Below are 12,345 nucleotides of genomic sequence, written 5' to 3' on the forward strand. Positions count from 1 at the left end.
ATGGTAGGCGAAAACCTGAGAAAAATCCAACCAGGACGTGGGAAATCTGAGGTTTGTAGTTTTTCAAGTGATTGCCTATCCAATATACAGTGTAAATGGGTTCATATTGCACTTCCTAGGGCTTCCACTAGATGTCAACAGTCTTTAGAACATTGTTTCAGGCTTCTACTGTGAAGGGGGAGAGAATAAGAGCTGTTTGAATCAGGGGTCTGGCAGAATGTCATCAGCTAAATCTCGCGCGCGGCCGTGAGCGTGAGTTGCGTTCCCTTTCCTTTCTAAAGACAAAGGAATTGTCCGGTTGGAATATTATTGAAGATTTATGATAAAAAACATCCTAAAGATTGATTCTATACATCGTTTGACATGTTTCTACAAACTGTAATGGAACATTTTTGACTTTTTGTCTGGACTTTGTGCTCGCGCCATGCGCATTTGGATTAGTGTACTAAACGCGCGAACAAAAAGGAGGTATTTGGACATAAATATGGACTGTATAGAACAAAACTAACTTTTATTGTGGAACTGGGATTCCTGGGAGTGCATTCCAATGAAGATCATCAAAGATAAGTGAATATTTATAACGCTATTTCTGACTTTTGTTGACTCCACAACATGGCGGGTATCTGTATGGCTTGTTTTGGTGGCTGAGCACTGTACTCAGATTATCGCATGGTGTGCTTTTGCCGTAAAGCTTTTTTGAAATCTGACACAGCGGTTGCATTAAGGAGAAGTGTATCTTTAATTCTATATAATACACTTGTATCTTTCATCAACGTTTATGCTGAGTATTTCTGTAAATTGATGTGGCTCCCTGCAAAATCACTGGATGTTTTGGAGGCAAAACATTACTGAACATAATGCGCCAATGTAAACTGAGATTTTTGGATATAAATATGAACTTTATCGAACAAAACATACATGTATTGTGTAACATGAAGTCCTATGAGTGCCATCTGATGAAGATCAAAGGTTAGTGATTAATTTTATCTCTATTTCTGCTTTTTGTGACTTGGCTGGAAAATGGCTGTATGTTTTTTTTGTGACTAGGTGCTGACCTAACATAATCGTTTGGTGTGCTTTCACCGTAAAGCCTTTTTGAAATCGGACACTGTGGTTGGATTGTCAAGAAGTTTATCTTTAAAATGGTGAATAATACTTGAATGTTTGAGGAATTTTAATTATGATATTTGTGTTGTTTGAATTTGGCGCCCTGCACTTTCACTGTCTGTTGTCAAATTAATCCCGTTAACGGGATTTGAGCCCTAAGAAGTTATTAAGGTATTTTCTTACAACTGCATTGTTGGTTAAGGGCTTGTAAGTAAGCATTTCACTGTAAGGTCTACACCTGTTGTATTCGGCACATGTGACAAATAGAATTTGATTTGATTGAACCTAGTGGTGCCAAAAGCCCTGGTCTGCCCTAGAAAGCCTATGAAAATTACGATCGTCAGAAGAGCCAAACATTTTTTTTGGGGGGGGGGCGTTTTGAGCTCTAAAATGTATTCATTATGATCAAGTTTGATCCCCATGGTGAATTATTTTAAAGTTTGCTACGAATCCATATATTTCATTAAATAGTGATCCATTCTGACTACTACATTTGTCGTCACTAAGGATCACATGCTGACACAGACCAATCATGGGCCGGCAGGCTATGAGGAGACCCCGATTGACTCTCTCTGGCAGGATGAAAATGACTACATCGACCAAGATCCTTTGCTAGTTACGGTCACTTTCACCATGATTCTTGGCGATTTTTTGTGTGCCATTCAGCCCACTGAGGTATTACAAGGTAATCTGATCCCGTTTACATACGCCGATTCATAGACGGTCTATATCAAGGTTGCATCCGGTTTACATGGACCAACATCACATGCGCGCTAGCACTCAGTGCTTAAAAAAAATAGGTATTTATTATTCAAAATACAGATCAACAATTTACATTCTTACATCATACAAAACAGAACGCAGGTATTAACGAGAAAATACTGGAACAAACAAAAAATATAGAAAAATAAACAATTCTAGTGAAATTGTAATCACTGAAAAAATCTTATTATAATGATTTAGGAAAATGTTATTCTTGTTATTGTTCACTAGGGTTAATGTTTTAATAAAATAGTTAAATTCAATCAAAAAATGTGTAATTTTGGTATAGAATTTGGGAATTTTTGTTTGTGTATGAAGTATTTGGCAACAAGAAGAAAAAAATTCACAATCATTTCAGTGGTCTTGTTATCATTGCAATAGTAACTTATTATATCTTTCATGTCAAAAACATAGGTAGTGTTCATAATGGTAAATAAGTATTTTTCAAGGTTTACATTCAAAGAACAAGTGAGACAGATTCTCACCTTATTTTCCACAAATGACATAGAATTACATGGATATATCTTATGTAAAATTTTGCAAGGCCTTAACCATACATTTTTCCAGACAATGTCAGGAATAAGCATGTTCCAGAAAAACGTCCAATCTGAGTTCTGGATATATTTTGTGATCATTACCAAAGCAAAGATGAGTTTTCATTAGTGTAGTTGCCACTAGGAATGGCTTTGATCACAGAAATAAACTCTCTGAAAAGTATTGGAAACTCTGTCAATGTTATAAATTGTTCATATGTGAGAATATTACCCTTGTTGTCGAAAACATCAAGAACAAAGTCAATATTCCTCTCATGCCAGCTGGGGTAGAACAATGACTTATTCCTTACAGTTATGTCTGAATTATTCCACAAAAGAGCTTTTGTTGGGAAAAATTGTGCAGGAAACATATTTTCCAGGCCATTAAAGCTTGTTGGTGAAACCTAGACAATTTAGCAGGTAATCTTTCAGGAATATAATTACATTTCAGTAAAAATTGAAGACCTCCCGACTTATTAAACACATTATTTGGAATGAAATACGATATTGAATCAGTATTGATCAAACATCTTTTCAACCAGTTTATCTTGAAAGTGTTATTTATGTCAACAAAATCCAACACTTCTAGACCGCCTTCAGCTCTTTTGTTAGAAATGACTGAATTTTTTTGTTTGTGAGACTTATTTTTCCAGATGAAGTCAAGAAAGGTCTTATTGATCTCTTTACAAGTAGCAGAATTTACACATAACGATAATGAGGGGTACACAAAACGAGACAGTCCCTCTGCCTTGGACAGAGGTTCTCTCCCAAGTATAGAAAGATCTCTTTGTAGCCAATTATTGAATATATTTTTCGTTTTCTTAATTTTAGGAGAGAAATTCAAATGTTGTCTGACTGAGTGTTTTTTTGACAGATGTATTCCTAAATATTTAACAGTCCTTTACAGGAATATTTTATATTTATTTATCATCAGAGTCAAATAAACATAAGATTACACATTTAGAAACATTCCGTTTTAATCCTGATGCAATAGAAAATGCAGTTATAGCATTAAGGGCATGGGCGACCTGGTCTTTGTCTCTTAAGAAATGAGTAGTATCATCAACCAGTTGAGAAATTTTGATTTCTTTGTTAAAAATACATACAAATTTGCATTATTCAGAATATCTAGAGATAGAACTTCCACAACCAAAATTAATAAAAAATGGCAAAATTGGGCATCCCTGTCGTACACTTCAGTTGATACTGAATCTTTTGGAAGTATTAAGGTTTAGTAACACAGAACTATTTATATTTTTGTAAAACATGCAAATTACTTTGATAAAATTTTCACCAAATCCAAAAAGTTTAAGAGACCTAAAGAGAAATTCATGTTCGATTGTGTCAAAGGCTTTACAGTAGTCCAAAAATATGACAACATATGACAAAATATGACAGCATCTGAGTCAATTGCATCTGAATAATCTATAAGGTCCAAGACTAAACAAATGTTAGGGCTTATGTGACGGCCCTTCATAAATCCTGTTTGAGTCTCATTTATAATGGTATCTATTCCTTTCTTTAATCTTTTGGTGTAAACCAGAGCAATCAACTTGTAATCAATATTTAATAAAGTAATTGGTCTCCAATTGTCAATGAGAGAAGGGTCTTTATCGGGCTTCGGAATCAATGAAATAAGGCCCTGTTTCATAGTGCATACCATTTCCCCACTTTTAATGCAATCTTGAAACATAAAAAAAAATAAAAAATCAGGTCTTCTAGTAACTCCCAAAACTGTCTATAGAAGTCAACTGACAGGCCATCAGGGCCAGGAGATTTCTCTTTTTTCATTGAATTCAGAGCCTCTCTAATTTCTTCAATTGACACAGGTGAATCGCAAACTGAGTGGAAATCATCCTCAATTACAGGGACATAATTCTGAATGTGCCAAATGTAGCTTTCACAACCATCTTCCTGAAATTGAGAGCTGTAAAGGTTTTCATAAAAGGAATTGACAAATGATGATATTGTAATTGGATCTTTGCATAAAACATCATTAATTTTGAGTGCAGTTATAGATTTTCTTTTATAGTTTCTCTTTTCAAGTGCAAAAAAGTAACTAGTGTTTCTTTCTCCCTCTTCAATCCATTTTGCTCTTGACCTTACAAAGGCACCCTTTGATCCGTGTAAAGCTGTTCTAATTCTAGCTGTAACGACTTGAATACAGACTCCTCTTCTTCAGACAGATTATCTTTCTTTAGAAAACTGTCAAGATTGCTCATCATCTCTTTTTCTCTAAGGTTCTTTAATTGCATCAGCTCTTTGGCGTGTTTAATGGCTACCACTCTGACTTTATGTTTAAAAAATTCCCATCTACTTCCATGACCCAAGTCTTTTCTTGCAAAAATATATTTAGCTAACGATGTGATGTTTCCAATGAGAGAAGTATCTTTAAGAAGTGTGTTGTTTAATTTCCAATATCCTTGAGTACCTTTTTGATTTTTTAGTAGCTTGTAAATTCAGGGAAATCAAGTGTTGATCAGAAAAGGGAGCCAACTGATGATCTACATCTAGAACAAATTGTAACAAAAAAGGGGAAATTAGGAATAAATCTATTCTAGATTTACGTGACATAGTTTTGTTGGTCCAGGTATAACCCTTTGCATCCGGATTGAAATGACGCCAGGCATCCTCAACACAGAGATCCTTGCATAATGTAGTGATAATATTTCTATTTTGAGGGCTTTGACTCGTTCTAGGAGGAAAACGATCAGCAGATGCATCAGGTGTTTCATTAAAATCCCCTAAAATAATTAGAAAAGCCTCAGAGTATTTGCGCTAGCAGTGCGAACAGTGACGTCGTCAGTACGTCATCCAAAAACATGACAGACAGTGGATGAATTTAAAATGTTAATATCTTCGGCTGTGAGTGCTGGAAAACAAAATCGGCCTCAGCGACAATTAGTTGAACAATTTAATGGATGTTTTGTGCATAAAGGTGATGACTAAAGTGACTTATTAGCAATTTTCAAATCTGACTTCTCTATGTGGCCATGTATGTAAATTGTCTTTCTGGGCCGGGCATCAGTTAAACTGCAGTACCGAAACACTGTAGGAGCAGTCAGAACCGTGCTTCTCTAGATCGGACCTTGGCCCCTTGATTCAGCACCATTCAGCAATATGGCTCGCTTGATGCGCCATCGAGACACAGAGTTCCGATTGAGAAATGGACCAAGCAGACTTGGCCAGGGATTGGGATTAGAGAAATCAACGAGAGAAGTGAAACATTCTTCCTTAGTTGTTAATTTTCTCAAAATCTAAAGGCACAACCTAGATAGTAGTTGAACATGTTATTACTCCAACCTTGTGAAAGTGACAAACTGACAAGTTATAATTTTAGTCAAAAACAACTTTATATTGAAGGCTTGCCTTTGATTTGACGGCCTAAACATGCGCAGTTCGGTGCGAGAAGACTATTAGAGGTGTTTCTGCGCACGAGTTTAGTTAGCCAACATCGCCATGACATCGCCTACAAGCATGATCTGGGATTTCTATTGGATAATCAGTTTCTGCCCATCTTCATACTGTACGGTCATTGATTGGAAGTTTTCCATAGGAATATGTGGATGACATCAACGCTATCACTATCTACTAGTTTTAATATATATGGGTAACTAGTGACGACAACATTTTAGAGGCTATTAAGGATGCGCTGTTTAATGTGGTCCTAGGCCGCTAGCTGTCTGGACTCCACACTGACAACCCATTTAGCCCAGTTACGATTAAATGAAATCGTCAGCAATCACACTTTATAATCAAATTGATTAATACAAACTATTTGAGCAACTTTTAAAACAAAAATGGATGGTCAAGACTTTCCACAACTTTGCGCCTGAGAGGCTAACATTCCGGCAATTCCTCCTTAATTGGACCAATAAATCATAGTTTCCTTTATCAGTGACATGGAAAAAATCCCCAGTGAAACTGGACGCGTAGACCTACCGGCCTGCACTCTGCAGAGCATCCCATCTCACAACGAACGGCAACGACCTCACCTGACAACAGTTCAAGTCCTCACTCACCTTTCCACTTGTAGCATAACAATCCACCCGCGGCTCCCTGTTCTGCCTCCAAACTACTGAGAGTTATTCAATTAATAAGCAAACTGTATATTTACTCTGTCACTCCAGTCCCTTGTCAGATAGCCGCCTCTGCTGCATAACGTTTATGAAGAAAGAGTATTGTGGCGCATCCCAGGTCCCGCGAAGCGATAATCAAAGTCGTGTTTAATTTAACTGTAACACAGGCAGACTCGTTGGCTCAGGTTGGGCAGAAGCTGCAGTACTGTAAGTCCAGACTTGTTCGTTTGCCTGAAGGAGAGTTCTAAACAATTCCCTCGTTTTCCTTTTCTTTTTTTCAGTCTCATTTTCTCTCTCTCCCTCCCAGTCCCGACCTGGGATTGCAAGCTCTACCCGCCCATGTCAGCAGCCAATGGCGCGAAGACCTCGTGCGTTCATGAAATATTTGCAGCTATACCTTTATCAGGTAAGAACACCAGGTATAAGCCTCTTATTATAGCTCAATGGTATAGGCTAACCCATTTTGATATTTATGTCTCAGAGTCAGAGTTTTGCACTAGGCATATGGGATGACACTATGTTGAAGGAAGTGAAGATACATTTAAACCAGAAAAGAAGAGATATGGCCCAGCATAGCCTCTTTGGAAAGGAATAAATAAATTCATATCGATTGGAGGATGGGAGGAAGAAGATGATAAAACATGAGATCACTGCCTGCCTGTCTATCTGTCAGACACACAGCTAATTGTTTTGATTTGGATTGTTTTTATGACCATGCAGTAAGGATGTGGAAGGTGTACTCTTACAAGTGCTAAGTATGTTTGAGATGGGTTGACATGGGTCAGAGTAGCGCTTGACAGACGCACATCAGTCGGGGGTGTTTGTGTGCATGCGAGAGCAAGAAGGGGGAAACTGCTGTGCAGATGTACATGTCTGACTTTCTTGAAGCAGTCAAATGAATTAAAACCATAACCATACCACAGTCATAAAAACACATTCCAGTTCAGGACTGGACTCTGCATGTTCTACTAAGGCTGCTGCTTTAAGTTGTGGTTTTAGGCAGGAGCATAGGCACATGTGGGTGGCCCCACCGCACCCACTGGGAACCCAGGCCCACCAATCAGATTTGTAATGCTCTTTACTTGTCAGTGTTCCAAACTAGACATTATTTGTCTTTTTATATAAATATGCAAACACCATCAGATATAATGCATAGCGAGCAGTTGCACTGGGTTAGTCAGATTTGATTAAATATAACAGAACAGATTAACTGGAATGACATTTTCTCTCATGGGATGGGTTGCCAAAAATAACTGAAAGCCACACCTGCATTAAGCCACGAATATGACTGAATTGAAGCATATGTCACTGTGCTTCTATGGCTATATGCACCATGCCACTGCCTACTTCCTTTGTTCAAACAAGACTGCTCATAATCCAGTGCCTTTATCACAGTCAACTAGGGCTGGGCGATATGTCCTAAAAATCATATCTCGATTTTTTCAAATTTATGGGCAATTCATGATTTATATCTATATATATCTAAGTTCTCTAAATAAGCTTTGTTGCACCATTAAAGTTCAATACACTGCATTTAAAACAGTCGTGAATAAATATAATTAATTCAGGGCTTGTGAAATTATATCTTGGCAAAATATAAGCTTTCCACAACCATAAAACCCATTCATATTTTAGTTATTTTATCAAAATAGTTGTCATGCCGATTGTGTAGGTGGCAGGGAAGTCAGGCGCAGGAGAATCAAACTTGGTATAAATGGAGATGTTTAATAACGTAAAACAAAACCTCCAAAACCAAAGTACATAATAAAATAAACGTGGGTACACGAACCCGTCACGCACCAATATAATATCATGAGCATAACAATCTCTGACAAGGACATGAGGGGAAACAGAGGGTTAAATACACAACATGTAATGAATGGGATTGGAACCAGGTGTGTAGGAAGACAAGACAAAGCCAATGGAAAATGAAAAATGGATCAATGATGGCTAGAAGACCGGTGACGTCGACCACCGCCCGACGTCATCGACTTCGGTAGAAGTCGTGACAATAGTTTAACTTGTTTTTTTGTTGTTGCAATAACCATTGATCTGGCTTTCAATTCTGTCTATGAAATTCCCTTTTTGTAAAAAAAATTATCAGAACCATGCACATCCACTAATAATGACCAACTTCTGGAAGTGGGCATTGTAGAAAATGAACACAAGTCTCATAAACACTCTCTCAAGCACAATCCTACATGCTAGTGAGTAGCCAGCTAATCTTTATACACTGAGTATACCAAACATTAGGAACACATTCCGGATATTGAGTTGCATTTTTCTTTGTATTATCTTTTACCAGATCTATTGTGTTATATTCTCTTACATTCCTTCCACATTTCCACAAACTTCAAAGTGTTTCCTTTCAAATGGTATCAAGAATATGAATATCCTTGCTTCAGGGCCTGAGCTACAGGCAGTTAGATTTGGTTATGTCATTTTACACTCAAATTTAAAAAATGCTGCAAATCCTTATGAGGTTAAATCTTTTGTCTTGCCTATTTACCCTCAGAATGGCACACATACACAATCCATGTCTCAATAGTCTCAAGGCTTAAAAATCCTTCTTTAGCCTGTCTCCACCCCTTCATCTATTCTACACTGATTGAAGTGGATTTAACAAGTGACATCAATAAGGGATCATAGCATGCACCTGGATTCAATGTCATGGAAAAAGCAGGTGTTCTTAATGTTTTGTATACTCAGTGTATATTTGAGCTTTAATTAGCTTTAAAAATGCAAACTTTTCTCTCAGCCTCATGGAAAAATGTGTAGAAAAGTATGAGATGAGCTATGAAACTGCACATGTTCCTCTCTGCTCCATGGCAAAATGTGTAGAATACAGTGGTGGTCGGTGCCATTTAAGATGAGTGAGGATTATTATTATTTTTTATGAACATGGCCTTATTTCTATTACAGCATATTGGATGACTGTCATTCATATTCCGTTCATCTAACTCAATGTAACATCAATAGGTTTAGGCTACTACATGATACTCAAATTTTCCCTGTACCCATCATGAGGTTGCTTTGAAAGTTTACAACGTTGGCGCACAGGTCGAGAGAATTTTGAGTAATCAAGGTGACAGACAGTGACACATTTGATACTGCCTTGCACATTCTTGCCTGCATCTATCTTATCTAGGGTGTAATCATTAGCTCAACAGTTGCAAATTAGAGTTTCTATTGGAAAAATGTAGGTATAATTATCCCCGTTTTGTTCAGTTTGCTTCCGTTTTAGAAACGTTTTTCAACAGAATCAGCGGAATGAATCTCACGCAAACACAGTTCACTTTCATAGCAGCCACATAAAACAGCATGATCACTTTGCTCATTGTATGTATAATTCCTTCTCACAAATATCTACGCGATCTCCTTCTCTCACTTTTGTGGACAACACGTCAGCTGTCTGTGACCAAGCGAATAAACCTTTCCAAGCTTTAGCTTCAAATCATGGCTGCTAACCGCTACACACAGCCTACATCTTTGTCACGTCATAGTCAGCATAGCTACTAGAACTAACGCGTTAGTAAACCCACTACAATCATGCGGTAAAGTGTACAGTCAGAAAGCAGTTTAGCAGATACACTGGCGGGCCCTGGTGGCAATAAATTAATAAAACCAAAATCTTAACTTGGAAGAGTTCCAGTATTGGATAGCCATAGATAGCTAGCTAACGTAACATCCCTCTCTGCACTGCTTCTTGACACAATGCTCGCTTAACCCGGTAGCCAGCCGCACCAATGTGTCGGAGGAAACACCGTACACCTGGCAACCGTGTCAGCGTGCATTGCGCCCGGCCCGCCACAGGAGTCGCTAGAGCGCGATGGGACAAGGATAACCCGGCCGGACAAACCATCCCCTAACCTGGGCCAATTGTGCGTCGCCTCATTGGTCTCCAGGTCGCGGCCGGCTGCAACACAGCTTGGGATCGAACCAGGATCTGTAGTGACGAAGCTAGCATGATGCAGTGCCTTAGACCGCCGTGCCACTCGGTAGGCTCATAACATCCCTCTCTGTTTGAGCCGGGTGTTTGTGTAAGCTATACTAGCTAGCTGCATTCGCTACGTAAGTGAACGTAAACAAATCTTGCTCTTGCTTACCTTAATTTTGGATTAAATTGATTTGTTCAAAATGGTTCAACTATTGTTTTTCTTTGTCAACTACTCACCACTTTTTATGCACTTCAGTGCTAGCTGTAGGTAATGCTTTCAGTACTAGGTTCATTCTATGATCCTTTGATTGGGTGGACAACATGTCAATTCATGCCACAAGAGCTCCGATAGGTTGGAGGACGTCCTCCCAAAGTTGTCATAATTACTGTGTAAGTCTATGGAAGGGGGTGGGAGCCATGAGCCTCCTAGGTTTTCTGTTGAAGTCTATCTACCCAGATGAGGACAGATGCTAACTGTCCTCCAGCTACACAATTGTGCTACCCTACAGAGTGCTGCTGAGGCTACTGTAGATCTTCATTGCAAAACAGTGTGTTTTAATCAATAATTTGGTGACGTGAATATATTTAGTATAGTTTTATCTAACAAGGATGTATTTTTTAATGTTTGACTATTTAAATGTATAAGAAATTCGCTGAGGAGGATGGTCCTCCCCTTCCTCCACTGGTAGAATTGCAGGAAATTAGCTATAAAACAGCAACATTTTCTCTTTGCCTCATGGAAAAATGTGTAGAATAGCATGAGATTATCTGTAAAACTGCACAGTGTTCTCTTTGCCCTTGGCAAAATGTGTAAAATTGCAGGAAGTTAGTCTGGTTGGAGGAGACAGAAACAAGGGGACTGACTGGGTATGCTGTGGTTGTTACGCCCCCCTGCCCCTCAGCCTTCCTAAACGCTACTACTCCCTATACCAGTCATACAGTCACTTTCTCATGACCCAAGTCAGGCTTTTAATTGCATAGTTACTCCCTCCAGTGACTTACAATCAATAAAAGAGATGAATCCATTGTAAAAAGCTAGGATTACAAAGAATGACCAACCCACACACACTGCCCTGTATTAATATTACAAGTGTTATAAACAAAGAGGAACCATTTCAACCATGCTGCATTTACACAACCAGGACAAGATGGAATACATAAACATTCTATTATTTTAATGTTGACCAGACAATTATTAAGTAATTACCCAAGAGCCAGGCTGTCTCCCACTGCCTGATTAGCATAACTGTTGTTGTTATTGTCTGCGTGTTCCTCTTCCTCTTTCTTCTTAAATGCCACAGGAAAAGGGCCAGACTGAGGGGGATTGAAGAGAGAACCGAGTGTAAGGAAAATGTTATGGAAGATGGGGAAAATGTGTCATAGACCTGTGTATAATACATGGCCTGGCTTAGCATTCCTGACCATTTAGTCAATTAAATGTTCTTATCCGATGGTCAACTTGATGTGCCAGTACATTGTGTACTACTAGGACAAGAATAGAGCTGTCATGGGCGTCGTAAGGATAGGACCAAGGCGCAGCGGGTAAACTGCTCATACTTAATTTATTCGATGAAAACACTTAAACAAAATAAACAAACGACGAAAAACAGTTCCATAAGGCATCCAGGCTATACAGAAAATAACCACCCACAAAACACAAGTGAAACAAACCTCAACTAAATATGGCCTCCAATTAGAGACAACGACAACCAGCTGCCTCTGATTGGAGGTCCTACCAAAAACCCAACATAGAAATAGAAAACTAGATTTAAACATAGAAATAGAACCTAAACCAAAAACACCAAAACACACGAAACAAACACGCCCTGCCACGCCCTGACCAAACTACAATGACAAATAACCCCTTTTAGTGGTCAGGACGTGACAAGAGCAATGCAAGGGAACATATTTTTCAGGGTTTCTCATC

At 38.5% G+C, this 12,345-nt stretch overlaps 1 protein-coding gene across 7 annotated transcripts in view; it reads right to left on the reverse strand.

Moving 5' to 3' along the window:
- LOC106583145 (collagen alpha-1(VII) chain) overlaps positions 1-6,816 on the reverse strand; it is a 134,873-nt gene extending 128,057 nt beyond the window's left edge. For 3 of the 7 annotated variants that reach the window (XR_006761282.1, XM_014167001.2, XM_045705127.1), the window contains exon 1: positions 6,425-6,815. The gene's annotated coding sequence lies outside the window, so the exon portion shown is untranslated. Of the gene's footprint in view, positions 1-6,424 lie in introns of all 7 variants that reach the window. The other 4 variants (XM_045705131.1, XM_045705130.1, XM_045705129.1 and 1 more) reach the window with 2 other exon arrangements.
- Positions 6,817-12,345: the final 5,529 nt, after the last annotated feature.

The sequence above is a fragment of the Salmo salar genome, chromosome ssa22, assembly GCF_905237065.1.
Source record: "Salmo salar chromosome ssa22, Ssal_v3.1, whole genome shotgun sequence".
In the NCBI taxonomy this organism is placed as follows: Eukaryota; Metazoa; Chordata; class Actinopteri; order Salmoniformes; family Salmonidae; genus Salmo; species Salmo salar.